The sequence below is a fragment of the Amblyomma americanum genome, chromosome 4, assembly GCF_052857255.1.
Source record: "Amblyomma americanum isolate KBUSLIRL-KWMA chromosome 4, ASM5285725v1, whole genome shotgun sequence".
NCBI classification, from domain to species: domain Eukaryota; kingdom Metazoa; phylum Arthropoda; class Arachnida; order Ixodida; family Ixodidae; genus Amblyomma; species Amblyomma americanum.
This window is the reverse complement of record NC_135500.1, coordinates 96,053,639-96,072,389: the sequence shown is the minus strand read 5'-3', so window position 1 is coordinate 96,072,389 and position 18,751 is coordinate 96,053,639. Positions and strand designations below refer to the sequence as shown.

At 47.2% G+C, this 18,751-nt stretch overlaps 1 long non-coding RNA gene across 1 annotated transcript in view; it reads left to right on the top strand.

The window, feature by feature from the left end:
- The window catches only part of LOC144130266 (uncharacterized), a 98,124-nt gene that overhangs the window by 413 nt on the left and 78,960 nt on the right, over positions 1-18,751 (top strand). The window lies entirely within an intron of this gene.

Sequence of the window (18,751 nt, the reverse complement as noted above, 5' to 3'; positions counted from 1 at the left end):
ACATGCCGAAGAGCCGTCGCATGGTGCCGGATGACTTATGTGCAGGAGATTTTAGGCTGCAAGCAACTTTTTCTTCATACAGTCTTGCCCTGATCAAAAGCTTTACAACCATGCAAAAATTCCCACGAACAAAGGCTACCTGTAGGAAATTGAACGTGTAAGAATCCGCGAAAATTTCGAACTCCAAGGAAGGATGTTCCTGATTCGTGCAGTGATTGCTAGAGCATCGACATCGGCCAAAGGCACCGCACAGAGAGGTACTTCTACCTGATGTGCTAAGCACGCAGATGCCGCTACCTCATGTGACAACTTCTGCACTGAAATCGTTTACAACAACAACAACAACAACAACAACAACAACAATAATAATAATAATAATAATAATAATAATAATAATAATAATAATAATAATAATAATAATAATAATAATAATAATAATATTAATAATAATAATAATAATAATAATAATAATAATAATAATAATAATAATAATAATAATAATAACCAGTTAGACTCAGGAATGTGGACACAAGGAGCTGGACTTCTCTTGTGGTTTTGCGCCAGCAGTTGTTTGTTCCCTTCAGTTTTCTTCTCGCATTTATAGCTTTTCCTGCGCATATTAATTGTGCTTGCAACATATGTTGTTGCCTCCCTGCACAAGGGACGAGTAAGTGTCGTACGGGGTGATGAGGTGGCACCGAGAGTAAGACACTGTGTGAGCGCACAGCAAGCTTTAATAGCAGTAGCAGCAGCAGCAACAGCAGCAGCAGCTGTAGTAGTTGCAGTAGTAGTAGTAGTAGTAGTAGTAGTAGTAGTAGTAGTAGTAGTAGTAGTAGTTGTAGCAGTAGTAGCAATAGTAGTACCAGTAGTATAATTATTAGTAGCAGTAGTGTAGTAACAGTAGTAGTACTAGTAGCAGTAACAGTAGTAGTAGTGGTGTAGTAACAGTAGTAGTAGTAGCAGTACAAGTAGTATTAATATTAGTGTAGTAACAGAAGTAGTAGTAGTAGTACCGGTAGAATTATCAGTAGCAGTAGTGTAGTGACAGTAGTAGTAGTAGTAGTAGTAGTAGTATTAGAAGTACCAGTAGCAGTAGTACCAGTAGTAGTAGCAGCAGTACCAGCAGTAGTAGTAGTACCAGTAGCAGTAGTAGTATTAGTATTAGTAGTGCAGTAACAGTAGTAGTAGTAGTACCAGCAATAGCAGCTAGTAGCAGTTGTAGTAGTAGTAGTAGTAGTAGTGCCAGCAGTATTAGTAGTACCAGTAGTATTATTATTAATAGTAATAGTAGTGTAGTAACAGTTGTAGCAGTAGTCCCAATACTATAGTAGTAGCGAGTTTTACCAGTAGTGGTAGTAGAAGCAGTACCAATAGTATTATTATTAGTAGTAACGCAGTAACAGTAGTAGTAGTAGTACCAGTAGTATTAGTATTAGTAGTTGTAGTAGTAGTAGTTGTAGTAGCAGAAGTAGAGTAGTAGCAAGTAACCGAAGGGTGGTTGCCACGAGAATCACACGGCGGGTGGTTACCGTGGAAGGGGGGGAGGGTATGCGAAGAGCGGAGGAATGATTGACCGGAGGGTGGTTGTCTCAGGGGTGACAGCGGAAAGAGGAGAAGGAGGAGGGTATGAGAAGATCGCAAGAGCGGGCTCCCGGAGAGGGAACTAACCTGCGGAGCGTATGAGAAACTAAAAAATAATGTGTTCTCTGCAACTACTCATATATGCATGTAGCTCTGAATTTTTTTTTTACCAGACTATATCGAGAAATGGAAATACCTGGACAGCTCTCGCTGAATCTCGCGTAGCACAGCGGTAAAAGTTCTGTGAGTATCTGTTTTGAGAAAACAGCAAGGGTATCATGTTTTCAAGTACGCTCGCTTTGACATGGCAGTTCAGAACGATGCTGTGATGTTACGAATGGCGCCACAAACTCTTTGAAGGGCAGGGAGTGGGAAGTATGAACGGCCTCTTTGACAGTTGTTTGAACTGAAAAAAGAAGTATCAAGGCTTGTGAAAAATGCGCGGAAAATTGCCTACAGATAGCACTCTTCAATTTTTCGAGAAAAATGAACGGTACAGATCATCGTCAGTGCCCCTTTAGGCTATGAGTTCTAGGTGCCAAACTTCCAGCGTTTGCTCTGTAACGGAGCTTGGTTAAAATAGCCGCTGCCGGAATTCCCCGACGTTCTCTTTCCTCTGTGCTTGCACCGTTCGCGATTGAGGAGAACGGTGAGGGTCCGGCTTGGGAGTGTTTGACAGTTCTGCGGCACTCCGTGCGCTAGATTGCCCGCTGGGTGACTATGCATAGAGGAATGCCTTTTAGCGAACACAAAAAGCAGGCTGCCATAGACTCCGTCATGAGGAGACCTCTGCCACTGAGCGTCCACAGCCACTGTGCGTGGTCACTGTGCGCCTACCTGGGGAATGTGGAAATCTCGGTATATCCTGCACTTGGCGGCGTGGTACTTTCGCGGGAATGTACAGCGCCAACTGTCTTTCGGACTCTTTTTCTTCTAAACAATCGCTTGTAAACCGTTAAGCCTCAATTTCAAAGGGAAAACTGCGATAATTACTCAAGGTGGTCGTTCCTGAATTCAGGAGACGATTTCGTGTCCATGTTATTTGCGTAAGACTTGAGGCTAGCGAGCGTCTATCGGAGGTGTCCCTGCTAGCGTCAGCCAAAGGTCCCGCCTTCATCATCAGCCTAACCACGTCCACAGCAGCAGAATAGTCTCTCCCGTTGACCCGTGAACCCCTGAACTCTCTCTTACGACAGCTGCGGCATCCTCGCTATGCCGTGCATAGAAGGCACATGAAGAGAATGGTGATGGTGATCAGTTGTGATGGTGATGAATTTTTATGGCGCAAGAGAATCTGCGGCCAAAGAGCGCCATGACACAAGATTTTTCTTCTGTACTGAAGGTCGTGTCAAAGACCCCTTTCCCTAGCATTTCACCCTAGAGAAGCTGAGCACCAGGCAGGGGAAAGCTTGTACCCATTGTATCAACGGTGGGTACCCGGCGGCACTGGGGATCGAACTCCGCACCTCCGGCATTCGAGGCGGATGCTCAAAATAGTATACCACCGCTGTGGTCTTACATGAAAAGAAAATCAGGTCACTGTGATACAATTATTCTCGTTCAAATCTATTCGATTCTTCTCATCCACCAGTCGGTCTAACTGATACCAGTGATTGCGGTTATTACTTTGGGCAGTTGAAGTTGAGAAATAATCAGCGTGACATGGAATTAGAATATCATTAAATCACCACCCTCTGTGGATACGAAAGTACTACGTAACCATAAGCACATGCTATATTAAGCCCTGAAGTTGCAGAAACAGCCTCAAAAAAACTTCGCGCTTGAATTGTGCCCATTAGTCATGTGCGCACGGCGACATTTTTTGTTTTTTTCAATTTGTGGTGCTTCGTCTTTACACAGGCCCTTCCGCTCCAAGCAATTCATATTTCTAGAAATATAGGCTGGGTGCCTGAGAACAATTGGGCTGCCGTGGTCCTGCGAGTGTTTCAAAGCAGCGTGGAAACCTCTTGTTTGCATGCTCTCTATATTGCTCGCACCAGAAAAATCACGCAGTTATATTTAGCGGCTCTTTGACCTCGCTAGCTTGCAGTCCTCCATGTAGCAGCAGTATCTAGAAATGTTTTTACCGCAAAACTATGACAAAAATGTCCGCACAGTCCGGTGAACCACTCAGGCAAATGATGGGGTTCCGAGCACCGATCCTTCTTAGAATAGTTCGCGGCGTCGCCACAGCATGGCGTCGGGATCACGAAAATCGTCAATACTCTCACAGAGCAGAGAAGGGTATGAACCACTTCGATAATTCTTGATGCTTGGGGCGTTGGTTGTGCCCGCCACGTGCCATGTGGCGGTAGCGCTGGAGCTTAACGATGAGGCTCGATGACGCGAGCCTCAAGTAAGCGTTCTCGAAATCCGTACCGCCACTTCCGTTTTACACAAGAGCACTGGAGCGCTCGACTCATCGCCGATGGTAGCCTTGTAGAGAAGGCGGCGCGGTGCCTCAGTGGTTAGAGTGCTCGGCTACTGATCCGGAGTACACGGGTTCGAACCCGACCGCGGCGGCCGCATTTCGATGGAGGCGAAACGCTACGGCAACCGTGTGCTGTGCGATATCAGTGCACGTTAAAGATCCCTAGGTGGTCGAAATTATTCCGGAGCCCTCCACTACGGCACCCCTTTCTTCGTTTCTTCGGTTAGTCCCTCCTATATCGCTTCCCTTACGGCGTGGTTCATGTGCGGATCTCAGAGGCTAGGCTGCACCACGATACCTCCAAATGGCGATCACGGAGTCAAGACGTCACTAGATTGAATCAAGTGACAGGAAAACTTTTAAATGCAATTTTCTCTGCAATAAATTTGTCTTTTGAGGTAGAGAAGCATTAACATACCTGTAAAGAGCCGTTGAATAAGTTTTTCCAAGGAACGAAAATAGGATTGAGTTGTTCTCGATCCTTTCTAAGGTGACCGGCACCGCGTATAACATACTGCAAATTCAGCAGCGCTGCGAGAAACACTCCACCGGAGACGACGCTGAATTTGCGCCGAGCCGAACAAGGAGCTTGAAAACGGGATGTATTGTCTTAAGACCCTGCAATGAAAAATTTGTCAAATATATTGGAGAAACTGCCCTTCCCTACCATTCAGAAGTTCTTAAATGGTGAGAGTCGTCGTGAAAAAGTTTTACGGCAGCGGTCAGAAAAGCCTAAACGGATTCAAGTTCGTCTCAACAGGGGACAAAGCACTTTTAATCAAATCCTAGCCCACGTAACTGCGAAACTAACGGAAAGAGGCACTTATTTAAGGGACGAAGTGAAATGAACTCGAAATGAAACCGCCTTTTTTTCCCCCTTCTGTTAACGCTCGGAAGACAACCAAGCGTCCACAGCGTCACTGAGATCCTGAACATCTACAGCGGATATTAATCCAGCCAGTTGATGATGCCTTAAGCCGAAAACAGATCCGGCATTTCCCTGCTGATTTTTGAAATTCCCCAAAAGAGAGCTAGATTCCTGTTTTCCTGAGGACCCAAAGGAAGTATTCTCTGAATGCGACGTGTCTGGTGCTGCAAAGGATTGCACGTGATCACCTCAATCCTATCGACAAAATAGATAGCTAAGGTCGAAAACACTGTCAATCCCAGAAACGTTACCATTATGGTTTCTTACCTAATTCAGATAAGATTCATCGCGGCATCAGGTTGCTTAGCGTGCATGAAGTTGTCGCTCATCAAGTCGGCCACGGTGATCGAATTCCTTTGCTGGGATGTGCAACTCTTGAAACCTTCTTCGAAACGCATACCAACATTGGCTAAATGGCAGTGCATACCTACATTGTTTCCGATACAACTGCTGCCTGTTTTGATGGCGTACCGAGTTTACCACTCAGAAAGCTGCAATCTTGAGGATGAAATGGTTTTAATTTCCATTCTCTGGAAACTAAGGCGAACATCGCCCAAATAACGTGTCCAACCTGAAGCCGTACTATCGAGATAAATTTTACGGCACGGGAGTGTGTGGAAATTTTTTTTCACTGCAGTTACGTAACTCAGCGGCCTGAAATATGCCCTTGTATGTAGGCACATGCACGCTCTATCCACTGGCAACAATACCACTCGACTGTGTTGCGAAGTTGAGCTGGAATGAATTTCTTTCCGAGAATATGCGTCCCATAGTATTTTGATCGCGATAGTACATTAGGGCGAACATGAAGCCGAACCTAGCAAAATTTGCGAAATTTTTCGTCCGAATGGTCCTATACTGCATCCGCGAGTGGGATTCGAACAGGCGCCAGCGCATACGAGGCGGCTTTTTTTTTTTTTGCGATGCCTAGAGCCACTCGGTCATCGCTTTTGTTTGTTCATTGCTTGACTTCAACAATGTCAGAAAAGCGTGTCAACACCAAGGTACCCTAGGCAGATTTTCACCAACGTGAATAATTTATACTTTTTATGCACGGCCAGCTCACCAAGTGCCCGACTCAGTCACGGATATCAAGCTGCGCGCGAATCCTCTCAGGACTGTACGCGATGTCTCAATGATATTTCCCGTCACGAGGCTCTCGTTATTGAGAAGTTTTGGTCTACCACAGGATATTCTTTATTAACGTATTTGTAGATTTCCATCAATTTTAAACAGATTCTGTGCTTGCACTATAGTGAGCCTTCGGAAGTTTTTCAATCAGTGGCGTTTTAAAGCTCGTTCAAACTGTCCTAGCATTCTAAGCGGGAACGCGTCGCTAATGGTTGCAGTTTACGTAATAACACCTCCCAGGGTTCCGGCGTAAACAGCAGTCGTCCAAAATGCGTTAGTAGATATTATTACGGTTTATAAATTGTACTTTATAATGGTCCGGAGTTGGGCTAATTGGTGAATAGTAAACATGACAGATAACAGCGCGTAGAGACGACACACACGGAACGCTGGTTTGTGTTTTACGCTTTTTTTTCTCAAATAACGGTTACATCCGGCTCCATATGACCCTTATATCAAAAATAAACTTAAACTCAAAGTTTATATTCAAGCATTCGTTCGGTGTTCACAGCCTTCCACAACAAAATGAACGAAGTCAGTCGCTCACTATTTAGATTGAACAGGGGGCGACTGGCAGTCCAAAGAGCTGTATTGCACCTTTCCATCCTTCTACATCTGCTCTCTCGCTCTCATTATGGAAGAAAGAAATCGCGCAGTTCAGCGCCTTGACATTCATAAAATCGGCTCATGGGCGCGAACGCCATCTGGAACTGGCGGAGGTTCGTTGGTGCCAAAACTTGAGCAGGTTACGATATCCTCAATCGATCGGCAGCAACTGGCATTAGTTCAAGCGGCGGATGAATCGTCCGATCGCTGTTAACCAAGCCAAGTCTGTGCGTAGATAACGGTTCAGATAAGTCGGAGTTCAAGCGCCGCGAAAGAAAGCAAGCGTAAATAAGCCGAAATCAGGAACTATTTCGACGCACTGATCCAGAACGGTGAAGGCCGCTGCTTCTTTCAACAATCAATCCGTGTCAGGGGCGGATATCTGCGTGGCCTCAGAATGCCATAATGTGTCAGTTTGTGCGCGTAATCTACGTTGTCTGCGCTCACGCGACGCAGAAAGAGCGAGAGTTGACTGAGTTGATCCGCAAACATAATTATTCACTCGGTTGGCAGTGTTACCTTGTGTGCGTTCGGCGGTGGAGCGCTTTCATGCCTCCAGCAACTGAAAAGGTACGGAGAAGGGCTGCATCAGGGCGTTCGACTTGGCCAGTTATGCATATTTCTCTTTATCTTGATCAAAGATAACGCAGGAACCTTGAGCCGCTACCTACAGAGAGTGTACGTGCACAAGGAACCCCAGAAAAATGCGTGCTGCTCCTCAATATTTACTACGCGTAAATGAAGCAAAGTAGAAAAGAGTTGTCGCCGTAGCTATAGGATCACTAAGTGCTGTGAACTTTGCAGGTAAGGCAAGATCGCTTTAGTAGCACTGCACCAAATTGTTTGGCTCGTTATGGAATGTTAAAGAAATATCTCATTGACGCTGTTGTTTATCTACAGCTGTAGGCTAAAACAAGCGGACATGCCGAAGAGCCGTTGCATGGTACCGGATGACTTAGGTGCAGTATTTTGTAGGCTGCAAGCAACTTTTTCTTCGTACAGTCTTGCCCTGATCAAAAGCTTTACAACCATGCAAAAATTCCCACGAACAAAGGCTACCTGTAGGAAATTGAACGAGTCAAAATCCACGATGACGATGATAGTGAGTTTTTATGACGCAAGGGCATCTGCGGGCAAAGAGCGCCATGGCAAAAGGTATTTTCGTTTGCTCAAGGTGGGGTCAAAGACCCATTTCCCAAGCATTTCGCCCTAAGTAAGCCAAGCACCAGACCAGGGGATGCTCGCACCCATTGTATCACCGGTGGGTACCCGGCGGCACTGGGGATCGAACCCCGCACCTTTATGGTGGATGAGGCGGATGCTCAACCACTAGGCCACCGCTGTGGTCGTTTTATAGTCCAGGATAGTTAGAACCACAAAGAAGGATATTCCTCATTTCTGCACTGATAGTACGGCGTCGACATCGACCCAAGCCACGGCACGAACAGAGGCACTTTTACCCCTATTGCGCTTAGCACATCGCAAGTCCAGCTTTCATGGGCCAACACTTTGAAAGTTGGAAAATTTTAAGACACTCTTGTGGAAATATTGACGGTAATGGTCCATTATTTTGATATGTAGCAAAATCTTTCTTTTAAAGAGTTTCCAGCAATCGCATCGAACAGTTAAACATGCCACAGAAAACCAAAGGGGAACGCATTTGATGATAGCGAAAACGTGAATTGAAGAAAAAGTTAGAAGTCTGCCGTCGCGTGGTCTGCAGATATATTGATTGTTATAGTGAAATCTTACATTATATGAAAAAAATTCGTTCATAAACGGCTCCTCGCTCAAAATTACTTTTTTCAAAAATTGCTAGGTATGATGCCGCAGCCTCATGTGGCAAGGCCTGTATGAAATCGTTCATAACCGCTTAGACCCAGGAGTATGGGCAACATGAGGCTGGCTTTCTATCTCTTTGCTGTCGTCTTGCAACAGACGTAGCTTGTTCCCCTCAATTTCCTTCTCGTATTTTATAGCTTTTTCAGCATATATTAATTCTGCTTGAAACGCCAATTTATACGTGTTACCTCCCAGCACAGGGGAAGAGTCACTGAAGTACTGCGTGATCTGGTGTTACCGAGAGCAAGGCACTGTGTGAGCTCACGCCAGGCTTTAGTAGTAGTAGTAGCAACAATTGTAGTAGTAGTAGTAGTACTAGTAGTAATAATAGTAGCAAGTAACCGAAGGGTGATCCCCACGGGAACCAAATGACCTGTGGTTACCCTGTAAGGAGGAAGGTATGCAGAGAGTGGACGAATACATGACAGGAGGGTGATTATCACGGTGGTAATAGTGTAAGGAGGCGGATATAAGAAAAGCGTAAGAATGCCTACCTGTAGAGAGGAATCAACCGGCGGTGTGTGTCAGAAGCTAAAAAAAGGTGCTCTCTGCAACTATTCATATATGCATGTAGTCCGGAACAGGGGGTGGGGGGGGGGCAAGGGGGGTGGTCGTTCCCCCCAACATTTTTCCAAAGGGGGCAGCGCCCCCCCCCCTCCCCCCGTCTCCAACTGCTTGCACTTGGATCAGATTTCTGACAACTGAAACACTTCAGATCTAGGACTTTTATAATGGAAATCGCAGTGGGGCTGAGCTACTGGGCTTCGTAGCCAATTGTAAAGCATTACGTATATGAGTAACCTAAGCTAGTCATGCCCCAACAGAAGTCGACTCTCTGACCCGTGTGCATGACCATGGTTAGCAGAATTTAAACAAGCTATGCACAAAGTTTTTTAACGCAACTGATCACTCCATGTGCCTAAATCTCCCGGCCTATAAAGCTTCCCATTTAAGTTCGATTTCTATTGCCCTGAATCTTGGCACCGTTTCTTCGTTCGCACTCAAAACTGCCGGCACGCGGCTTTATCATTTTGTTTTGTAATGCTAGGTGCGACCAGACTTATCTCCATTGATCGTGGTCACGTGCAAATGCTTCCACACTTCTCCAGATTGCTGTAGTTGCTTTTGGTTCTTTATCTCGAAGGTTCCTTGCCAGCTTTAAATTGACCGCGGCCAAGAACTGCATGACATTCAGTTCGATCACTGCCGAGCACACTTGAGGCTATCGCCGCCGCCGAGTCATTCATCTTAGCGGGCGCGAATCAGGCCTTTAAAGAGTTTTTTTTTTTGAAGCCTTTTCGTTGTCTTTTTTACTGCTGGAGTGTCGTCACCGCAACGTGACAGTTTGCATCAACCTTTGAACATTGAAAAATAAAAATATAAAATTTATTATGTAAATGAGCATTAAATAAATAAATATCAAAATAAGCTTAAAATCTTGCCCCCCCCCCCCCCGCTAAAATAAAAGTTCCAGAGTCTCTCCAGTAGCTCATGAATTTCTTACCTGACTATATCGAGAAAGTAAAATACCTGAACAGGTCAGTGCACGTTAAAGATCCCCAGGTGGTCGAAATTATTCCGGAGCCCTCCACTACGGCACCTCCAATTCTTCCTTTCTTCTTTCACTCCCTCCTTTATCTCTTCCCTTACCTCGCGGTTCAGGTGTCCAGCGATATATGAGACAGATACTGCGCCGTTTCCTTTCCCCAAAAACCAATTATTATTATTATTATTATTATTATTATTATTATTATTATTATTATTATTATTATTATTATTATTATTATTATTATTATTATTATTATTATTATTATTATTATTATTATTATTATTATTGTAAGCACTGTGAGTGACCTTCATCTTCATCTCAGCGTAATCATCATCGGTCATCGGGTCGTGCGAAGAAGACGAAGTGTTGCTAAGCTGTGACTAGTCGGTAGCTGCTGCTTCGGCCTACCTGAAGTAAAAAGGTGAATTTGCTGGTGCGTTCTTCTGCCTCACAAGTGGTGGAGGTGACTCCTGATCCCAGCGTCCTCAACGCGGCACCCCCTGGAGCTCCGTTCCGGTCGTGTTCTTGGCGGCACATCAACCGCCATGGCGCAGTCACATCCCCCTGCTCTCACCGTTCCGGCGCCTGTAGCTACCGATGGGCATCCCACGGCTGCCCATGCCACCTCTGCACCACTGACGTCCCAAGGTGCACTTGCTCAGCACCATTTGACCCACCCAACTTGGTCAGTTACCTCACGTCAGCGCGACCCTCCGGTTTTCGCCGGTCTCCGCGGTGACGACGTCGAAGACTGGCTACAGCAGTACGATCGGGTGAGCGCTTTTAACGGTTGGGACGCTTCTATGAAGCTACTCAACGTCTCATTCTACCTGAGTGACGTGGCTAAGACGTGGTTCCTCAACCATGAGGACGCCATTCCTGACTGGCCTCAATTCACGACACAGATCCGCCAGATATTTGGAACTGTTGGTGCTGGTCCGACCTCTTTTCAAAAGAAGCTAGAGACCCGTGTGCAGCTTCCAGGAGAGACATACACATCATACATTGAGGACGTACTCGCCCTTTGCCGGCGAGTTAACAATGGCATGGTCGAGGCTGAACGTGTCGGACATATTTTAAAAGGAATTGGCTCTTTTGCCTACGCAGCTCTAGCTGCCCAAAATCCCGTCACGGTGGCAGACATTCGTGCCACTTGCCAGCGACTTGACTATCTACAGTCGCGCCGCCTCAACAACACCTGGGATCCGAGCCAAATTCCCGAAACTGATCTGCGCACCATCATACGATCTATAATACGGGAAGGGCTCCACAATGATACTTCGTCGGTTCCTGCCTTCTCACGCCCACCTGCTCAATCTACTGGGTTGCGTGGCATTATCAAGGAGGAGCTTACTTCACTCAATCGTCCCATGGCTACAGAACCACCAGCCCCTCCCTACGTTCCGACGTATGCTGAAGTCACTGCGGCTCCTCCTCCTTGTCCTCCTGTCCATCACGCACCCGTCCCACCCAGCCTCGCCGCCCTGTCCCCGCGACCACCGGTGTATGGTAATTGGCGGCCTCTCCCACCTCGTCCAGTATGTTTCTACTGCGGAATCCGCGGCCATGTAACACGCGTTTGTCGCCGACGACTGCGAGATGAGCGTGCGAGCTATGGGTACGTTCGACGTGACGACGCCTACCAGCTTCCTCCTCGCCAGTACTACACCGATAATGACCTCCGTCCCTCTTCCTCCCCGTCGACTTCTCCTGACCGGTCTAGGACAGCACGGCCATCGCGTCGTCGCTCCCCGTCACCCTTTCGCCGGACTTCGTCGCCCCTTCGCCCTCCATCTTCAGCTTCTGCCCGCCAAACGGAAAACTAACCTGTGCAGTTTCCGGAGGTAAAACTGCACCGCCTGTCGTCGCTCCAATTCCTCCTCTGCTCCCATCAAACATGTTGACTGTATTCCTTGAGGGACATGAACTGGAAGCTTTAATTGATACCGGCGCCGCTATTTCTATTATGAAACTTGACTTGTGTTTAAAACTGCGAAAAGTGCGCACACCTTATACCGGTCCTCCTTTACGTGCTGCAAATGGACAGAATATTAACCCTTGTGGAGCGTGTACAGCCCGAGTCACCATTGATGGCATCTTGCACTTCATTGAGTTTGCTGTCCTATCCTCCTGTGTCCATCAACTCATCTTCGGCTGGGATTTCCTCCAAAACGCCTCAGCAGTCATTACGTGTTCCCCTCCCACTATTGAAGTCACTGAATGCAACATTCTTGCCGATAGAGAACCACTTTCTTCCCGTGTATTTATGCTTGCCGATCACGTCCTCTATCCGGGCAACGAAGATATTCTATCTGTGACTTCTGACGCCGTCACCGATGGCGACGTCCTGATTACACCCAGCCCTCGTCTCCTGTCAAGAGGTATTATCATCATCGTGTCCCTTCTTCGCTTCTCCAGCGGTTCTTCTCTTCTCGCCGCATTCAACACCACATCAGAGCCCATTCTTCTGCGACGCGACTCTACTGTTGCATTAATTGCTTCCGCCCAGCCTGTCACACTTCTTCCCATTTCCACCTCCGATCGCTCTGATTCATCCCCTGCCTCGCTCAGTGCAGCACTTCGCCACACGATCAGCACCGACCTGACAACAGACCAGACAGACGCATTGCTCGCTGTATTGAACAAGCACGCAGACTCGTTCGACGTCAATTCCGACACACTGGGTCAAACCGCTGCAGCAACGCATCGCATACTCACCGACGGATCAAGCATAGTTAGACGCCGGCCTTATCGTGTTTCTCCAACCGAGCGCAAAGTTATTCAGGAAAATGTTGCTGACATGCTTGCACGCAACATCATACGCCCATCGTCTAGTTCCTGGTCATCGCCTGTTGTGCTAGTGCAAAAAAAAGACGGTTCGGTTCGTTTTTGTGTAGATTACCGTGCTCTAAACAGAATAACTCGTAAGGATGTGTATCCCCTCCCTCGAATTGACGACGCCCTCGATTGTTTGCAAGGTGCCCAATTTTTCTCCAGCCTTGACTTAAGATCAGGCTACTGGCAGATCCCCATGAATGAAGATGATAAAGAGAAGACCGCCTTTGCAACACCGGACGGTTTATACGAATTCAATGTAATGCCTTTTGGACTCTGCAACGCTCCTGCTACATTCGAGCGTATGATTGACACAGTTCTCCGCGGCCTCAAATGGAAAACATGTCTCTGTTACTTAGATGACATCGTCATTTTTTCTTCGTCATTTCCTGATCACCTTACTCGTCTCGATGAAGTTTTGACAGCACTTTCCAGCGCTGGCCTACAGCTAAACACGAAGAAATGCCGTTTTGCATCAAAATCCATTAAAGTTCTTGGCCATCTCGTAAGCAGCGAAGGAATTAAGCCTGACCCTGAAAAAATCGCTGCTGCGCTGCACTTTCCCCGTCCAACTCGGGTCAAAGATCTCCGCAGTTTCCTCGGCTTGGCATCATACTTCCGCAGATTCATCCGCAATTTCGCCTCTATTGCCTCACCTTTACATGCGCTTCTTCACAACGACACGCCTTTCATCTGGTCTCCTGCTTGCGAAGAAGCATTTGAAACTCTGAAGCGTGCTCTGACTTCGGGTCCCGTCCTCTGCCATTTTGATGATAAAGCACCGACAATTTTGCACACCGACGCCAGTAGCCATGGCATTGGCGCTGTCCTTCTGCAACGACAAAACACCTCTACAGAAAATGTTGTTGCCTATGCGAGCCGAACTCTGACTTCTGCGGAACAAAACTACACTATTACCGAACAAGAATGTCTCGCCGTCGTCTGGGCTGTTCAGAAGTTTCGTCCTTACCTGTACGGCCGTCACTTCACAGTCGTCACTGACCACCACGCCCTATGCTGGTTATCCACTTTGAAAAATCTGTCCGGTCGTCTCGGGCGGTGGATCCTCCGCCTTCAAGAGTACGACTTTACTGTCACTTACAAATCGGGCAAGAAGCACAAGGACGCCGACGCTCTCTCTCGGTGCCCTATTGCTTTGCCGTCGCAACCCATGTCCTCGCATTCCTCTCCTGTCCCAACGGAGTCAAGCCATTTAAACCCTACAGTTATGCAGTCTTTGAGCGCCGCCTCTATTGCTCCCATGCCAGATATACACTGCAATCTTGCTCACCACCAGAGTGCTGACCCTTACTGTCAAAAGCTGATTGATAGTCTCAGCGGTGTTCTTAGACCTCCAAATGCCCGTCTCCGTCGTCGGCTCAAAAATTTCAAGTTACAGGATGGCACATTATTTTGGCACAACTACAGCCCACTGGGCCACACATGGGTTCCCGTAATTCCTTCTTCCCTGCGTCCTCAAGTTCTACAAGCCTTCCACGACGACCCCACCGCAGGTCACCTTGGGTACCACAAAACCTATGACCGCATCAAACGTCGTTTCTTCTGGCCTGGCCTTTCAACCTCAGTATTAAAATACGTAGCGTCTTGCATCCCTTGTCAACGACGCAAGCGGTCTACGTCGCCTCCTGCCGGTCTCTTGCAACCTCTCCCATGTCCTTCCACACCTTTCGAAGTCGTCGGAATCGACTTGTATGGACCCCTGCCCTTGACTCCAGCTGGCAACCGCTGGGTCGTTACTGCCGTTGACCACCTCACCCGATACGCTGAAACCGCAGCACTTCCTTCCGGCTCCGCTTCCGAAATCGCCAACTTCTTCCTCCACACCATACTTCTTCGCCACGGCGCCCCTCGCCTCCTCCTTAGCGATCGTGGCAAGTCGTTCCTCTCCACCGTCCTCGCCGCAGTGCTTCATGCTTCAGGCACGGTGCATAAAACTACATCTCCTTACCACCCTCAGACCAATGGCCTCACAGAACGCTTTCATCGCACCCTTTCTGATATGCTATCCACCTACATTCACCCTCAGCACAACAACTGGGACTCTTTACTCCCCTTTGTAACCTTCGCCTACAACACTGCCGTTCAACGAACCACCACCTACTCTCCGTTTTTTCTTGTTTATGCCCGCCATCCTACCTTCTCCCTCGAAGCATCTTTCTTCACAGCTTCTACTCCTTCTGCCGCGCCTTCCCACGAACAGTTCCTGTCTCGTATCGCCCACTGCCGTGATCGTGCCCGCCTTCAAACTGAAGCCACTCAAGCTTCCAGGAAAAGCACGTATGATGCGACTCATCGCTCAGTGTCTTTCCGCCCTGGAGACGAAGTGCTACTCTGGACACCTACTCGCATCCCCGGCCTGTGTGAAAAGTTTCTGAGCCGTTTTATTGGCCCGTACACGGTTCTGGAACAAACTTCCCCTGTAAACTATCTCATCACACCTGCATCGCCTGTTCGCGATCGTCGGTGTCGCGGCACCGAGATTGTGCACGTGTCGCGCTTGAAACCCTTTAACCGCCGACCTTAAGATTTAATTTGCGACCAGGATGGTCGCTTTCGTTCGGGAGGGGGAATGTTGTAAGCACTGTGAGTGACCTTCATCTTCATCTCAGCGTAATCATCATCGGTCATCGGGTCGTGCGAAGAAGACGAAGTGTTGCTAAGCTGTGACTAGTCGGTAGCTGCTGCTTCGGCCTACCTGAAGTAAAAAGGTGAATTTGCTGGTGCGTTCTTCTGCCTCACATTATTATCATTATGAACAGCTGCCACTGAATCTCGCCTGAGAGTTATATATGAAAAGTGTAAGGGTGTCATTTTGTCAAGTAGTCTCGCTTTGACTTCTCGGTGGAGAACAAGACAGCGATGTTACGAATCACGTCACAAACTGTTTGAGGGGAGGGGGATGGGAGTTAGAAGTACGAACGGCTTTTTTCATAACTCTTATGTACTGGGAAAAGAAGTGTGAGGGCTTACATAACATGCGCTGAAAATAGCCTGAAGAGATAGTGTAATTCAAGTTTTCGAGACAAATAAACGATATATACAAATAAGATCATTGTCAGTACCGCTTCAGGCTTTTTAGTTTCAGGCGGCAAACTTTCAGGGTTTACTCAGTAGCGGAGCTTGTTATAACTTATGGGAATATAATTTTCTTAAGCTTACGGCCAGTAGACGAAATTGGGTCGGTAGACTAACGGTACAGCGCTTTCTCGGGGTCATTTAAGAAACGCTACGCATGAGAACGGGAAATTAGTCAGCATAAATCCGTCAGATTGGTTCTACCTTAATACATAGGGCATCAGCCGAGTGAAGGAATTAACACCACATTCATGACATAACTAACGCTTGCCTGTATGCTGACGCGTCAGCAGCAACAAAATTCAATTTACAACTGTCATAGGTTCCCGGGTTCGAACCCGACCGCGGCGGCTGCGTTTTTATGGAGGAAAAACGCTAAGGCGCCCGTGTGCTGTGCGATGTCAGTGCACGTTAATGATCCCCAGGTGGTCGAAATTATGCCGGAGCCCTCCACTACGGCACCTATTCTTCCTTTCTTCTTTCACTCCCTCCTTTATCCCTTCCCTTACGGCGCGGTTCAGGTGTCCAAAGATATATGAGACAGATACTGCGCTATTTCCTTTCCCCAAAAAACCAATTATTATTATTAACTGTCATAGGAGGCAGCGTGAACCAGGGGACAGAATGCTTATTGCGTAAAACCAGGCGAATATTTCTGACTCTGTTAACTCTTAATCTGACTCAAATTGAAAGTAAACAAGTGATAACTCATTAGCATCCATCCAAGCGCCACCAACGGCTGCAAAGGAGAGTCATGAAGCTTTCACATGAACTTCGTAGCTGAAGAAATATTCCTTTTATGGAGGAAAAACGCTGAGGAGCCCGTGTGCTGTGCGATGTCAGTGCACGTTAAAGATCCCCAGGTGGTCGAAATTATGCCGGAGCCCTCCACTACGGCACCTATTCTTCCTTTCTTCTTTCACTCCCTCCTTTATCCCTTCCCTTACGGCGCGGTTCAGGTGTCCAAAGATATATGAGACAGATACTGCGCTATTTCCTTTCCCCAAAAAACCAATTATTATTATTAACTGTCATAGGAGGCAGCGTGAACCAGGGGACAGAATGCTTATTGCGTAAAACCAGGCGAATATTTTTGACTCTGTTAACTCTTAATCTGACTCAAATTGAAAGTAAACAAGTGATAACTCATTAGCATCCATCCAAGCGCCACCAACGGCTGCAAAGGAGAGTCATGAAGCTTTCACATGAACTTCGTAGCTGAAGAAATATTCGTTTTTATGGAGGAAAAACGCTGAGACGCCCGTGTGCTGTGCGATGTCAGTGCACGTTCAAAATCCCCAGGTGGTCGAAATTATTCCGGAGCCCTCCACTACGGCACCTCTTCTTCCTTTCTTCTTTCACTCCCTCCTTTATCCCTTCCCTTACGGCGCGGTTCAGGTGTCCAACGATATATGAGACCGATACTGCGCCATTTCCTTTCCCCCAAAACCAAATATTATTATTAAATATTCGTCCTTGTCCGGGTGTATGGTAATGAATAATTACTCCCTTAATCAAATCTACTTGACTTTGATGGATTCCCCTCTATATGCCGCATCAACTCGATTTCATGCATCGGTGCGACCTCTTGGCCCGAGTGAAACTTTGTTTCAAAATGTCAGCTGCGCTGTGGTACGTCATCTGCCAAGTTTTATTTTATATCAGTCGCATTCGCACAAGCGGCAATGTCATGAAGACGGCTGCAGTACTTGCAAGACCATAGTTGCCTTGGAATAAGCGGAGCAACAACTATTTCTTTAAAGAGTGCTCACCATGCCACACGCTTTCGTCAGGGCAGAACTGTCACTGCGCACGCGACATAGCATGCTCTGCGATGGTTAGAAGTAACCGCGCGTAGGTAGATTCACTGTCACCTGCGTTCGAACTAGTGCGAATCCTCCCTGTATGCGACATACGCGCTTCTTACTGGGAAATCAGAGACACAGCGCATGCATCGCAGCGAGCGTACGCGAAGTGTTCGCATCATGCATGGGCAATCCTGTTCACCGCAAGCCTGCGTCCCGCTTCTGTGCGTAGAATCTTGATGTTCTTTTCATCCCCTCCGTAGCACGGCTGGCATGACCTGTTTGAACGGGTCTTTCCAATTCAAAAGCAATCAGAGCGATGTTGGCTCAGTCAGCATGAGATAAGGCACGTTTGCAGAGCTGGGCGAAAACCCACTTTTCCGGTAGATTTTTGCTTTTGGTTGTTTCTTGGCCCTTCGCTTGCGTCAAAAAGAAAACAATGTGTACAGAGGGCTAATGCGCTCATTCTTTTGCGTGTACACCTTTACGAATCTTAATGCTAATGGATGGCGCTCATATAACCGTAACAGCTACGACTCGCGCTTCGTTACCGGTGCACTGAGTGTATAATATACTTAAGAACTGAGTCTCGCTTTGCGAGTGGAAAAACCTTCCGACTGAAGCGGTTGTTTTTTCCACACGGTACGGAATGATCGTGTCGTAGGGAGATACCTAACGGACGGTGTGTCAATCTTCATGTTTAAGTTGGGCCCTCCGTATTGGAGGACCTTTGCGAAGCCCCGAAAGCTGGAATAACAGTCAAGTAATAATAATTCCTTTATTTGCGTCACATCAAACATAGACGACGCTGGAGGCCAGCAGTAAAATCTGTCTGCAACGACCACTTGAAAGACCCGCAGGCCTCCATACACTGAGCAGCATCACAGCGGCATTGTTTCTTAAAAAAAGCATACAATACGCGGCCATAATATAAACTTCACTCTCCG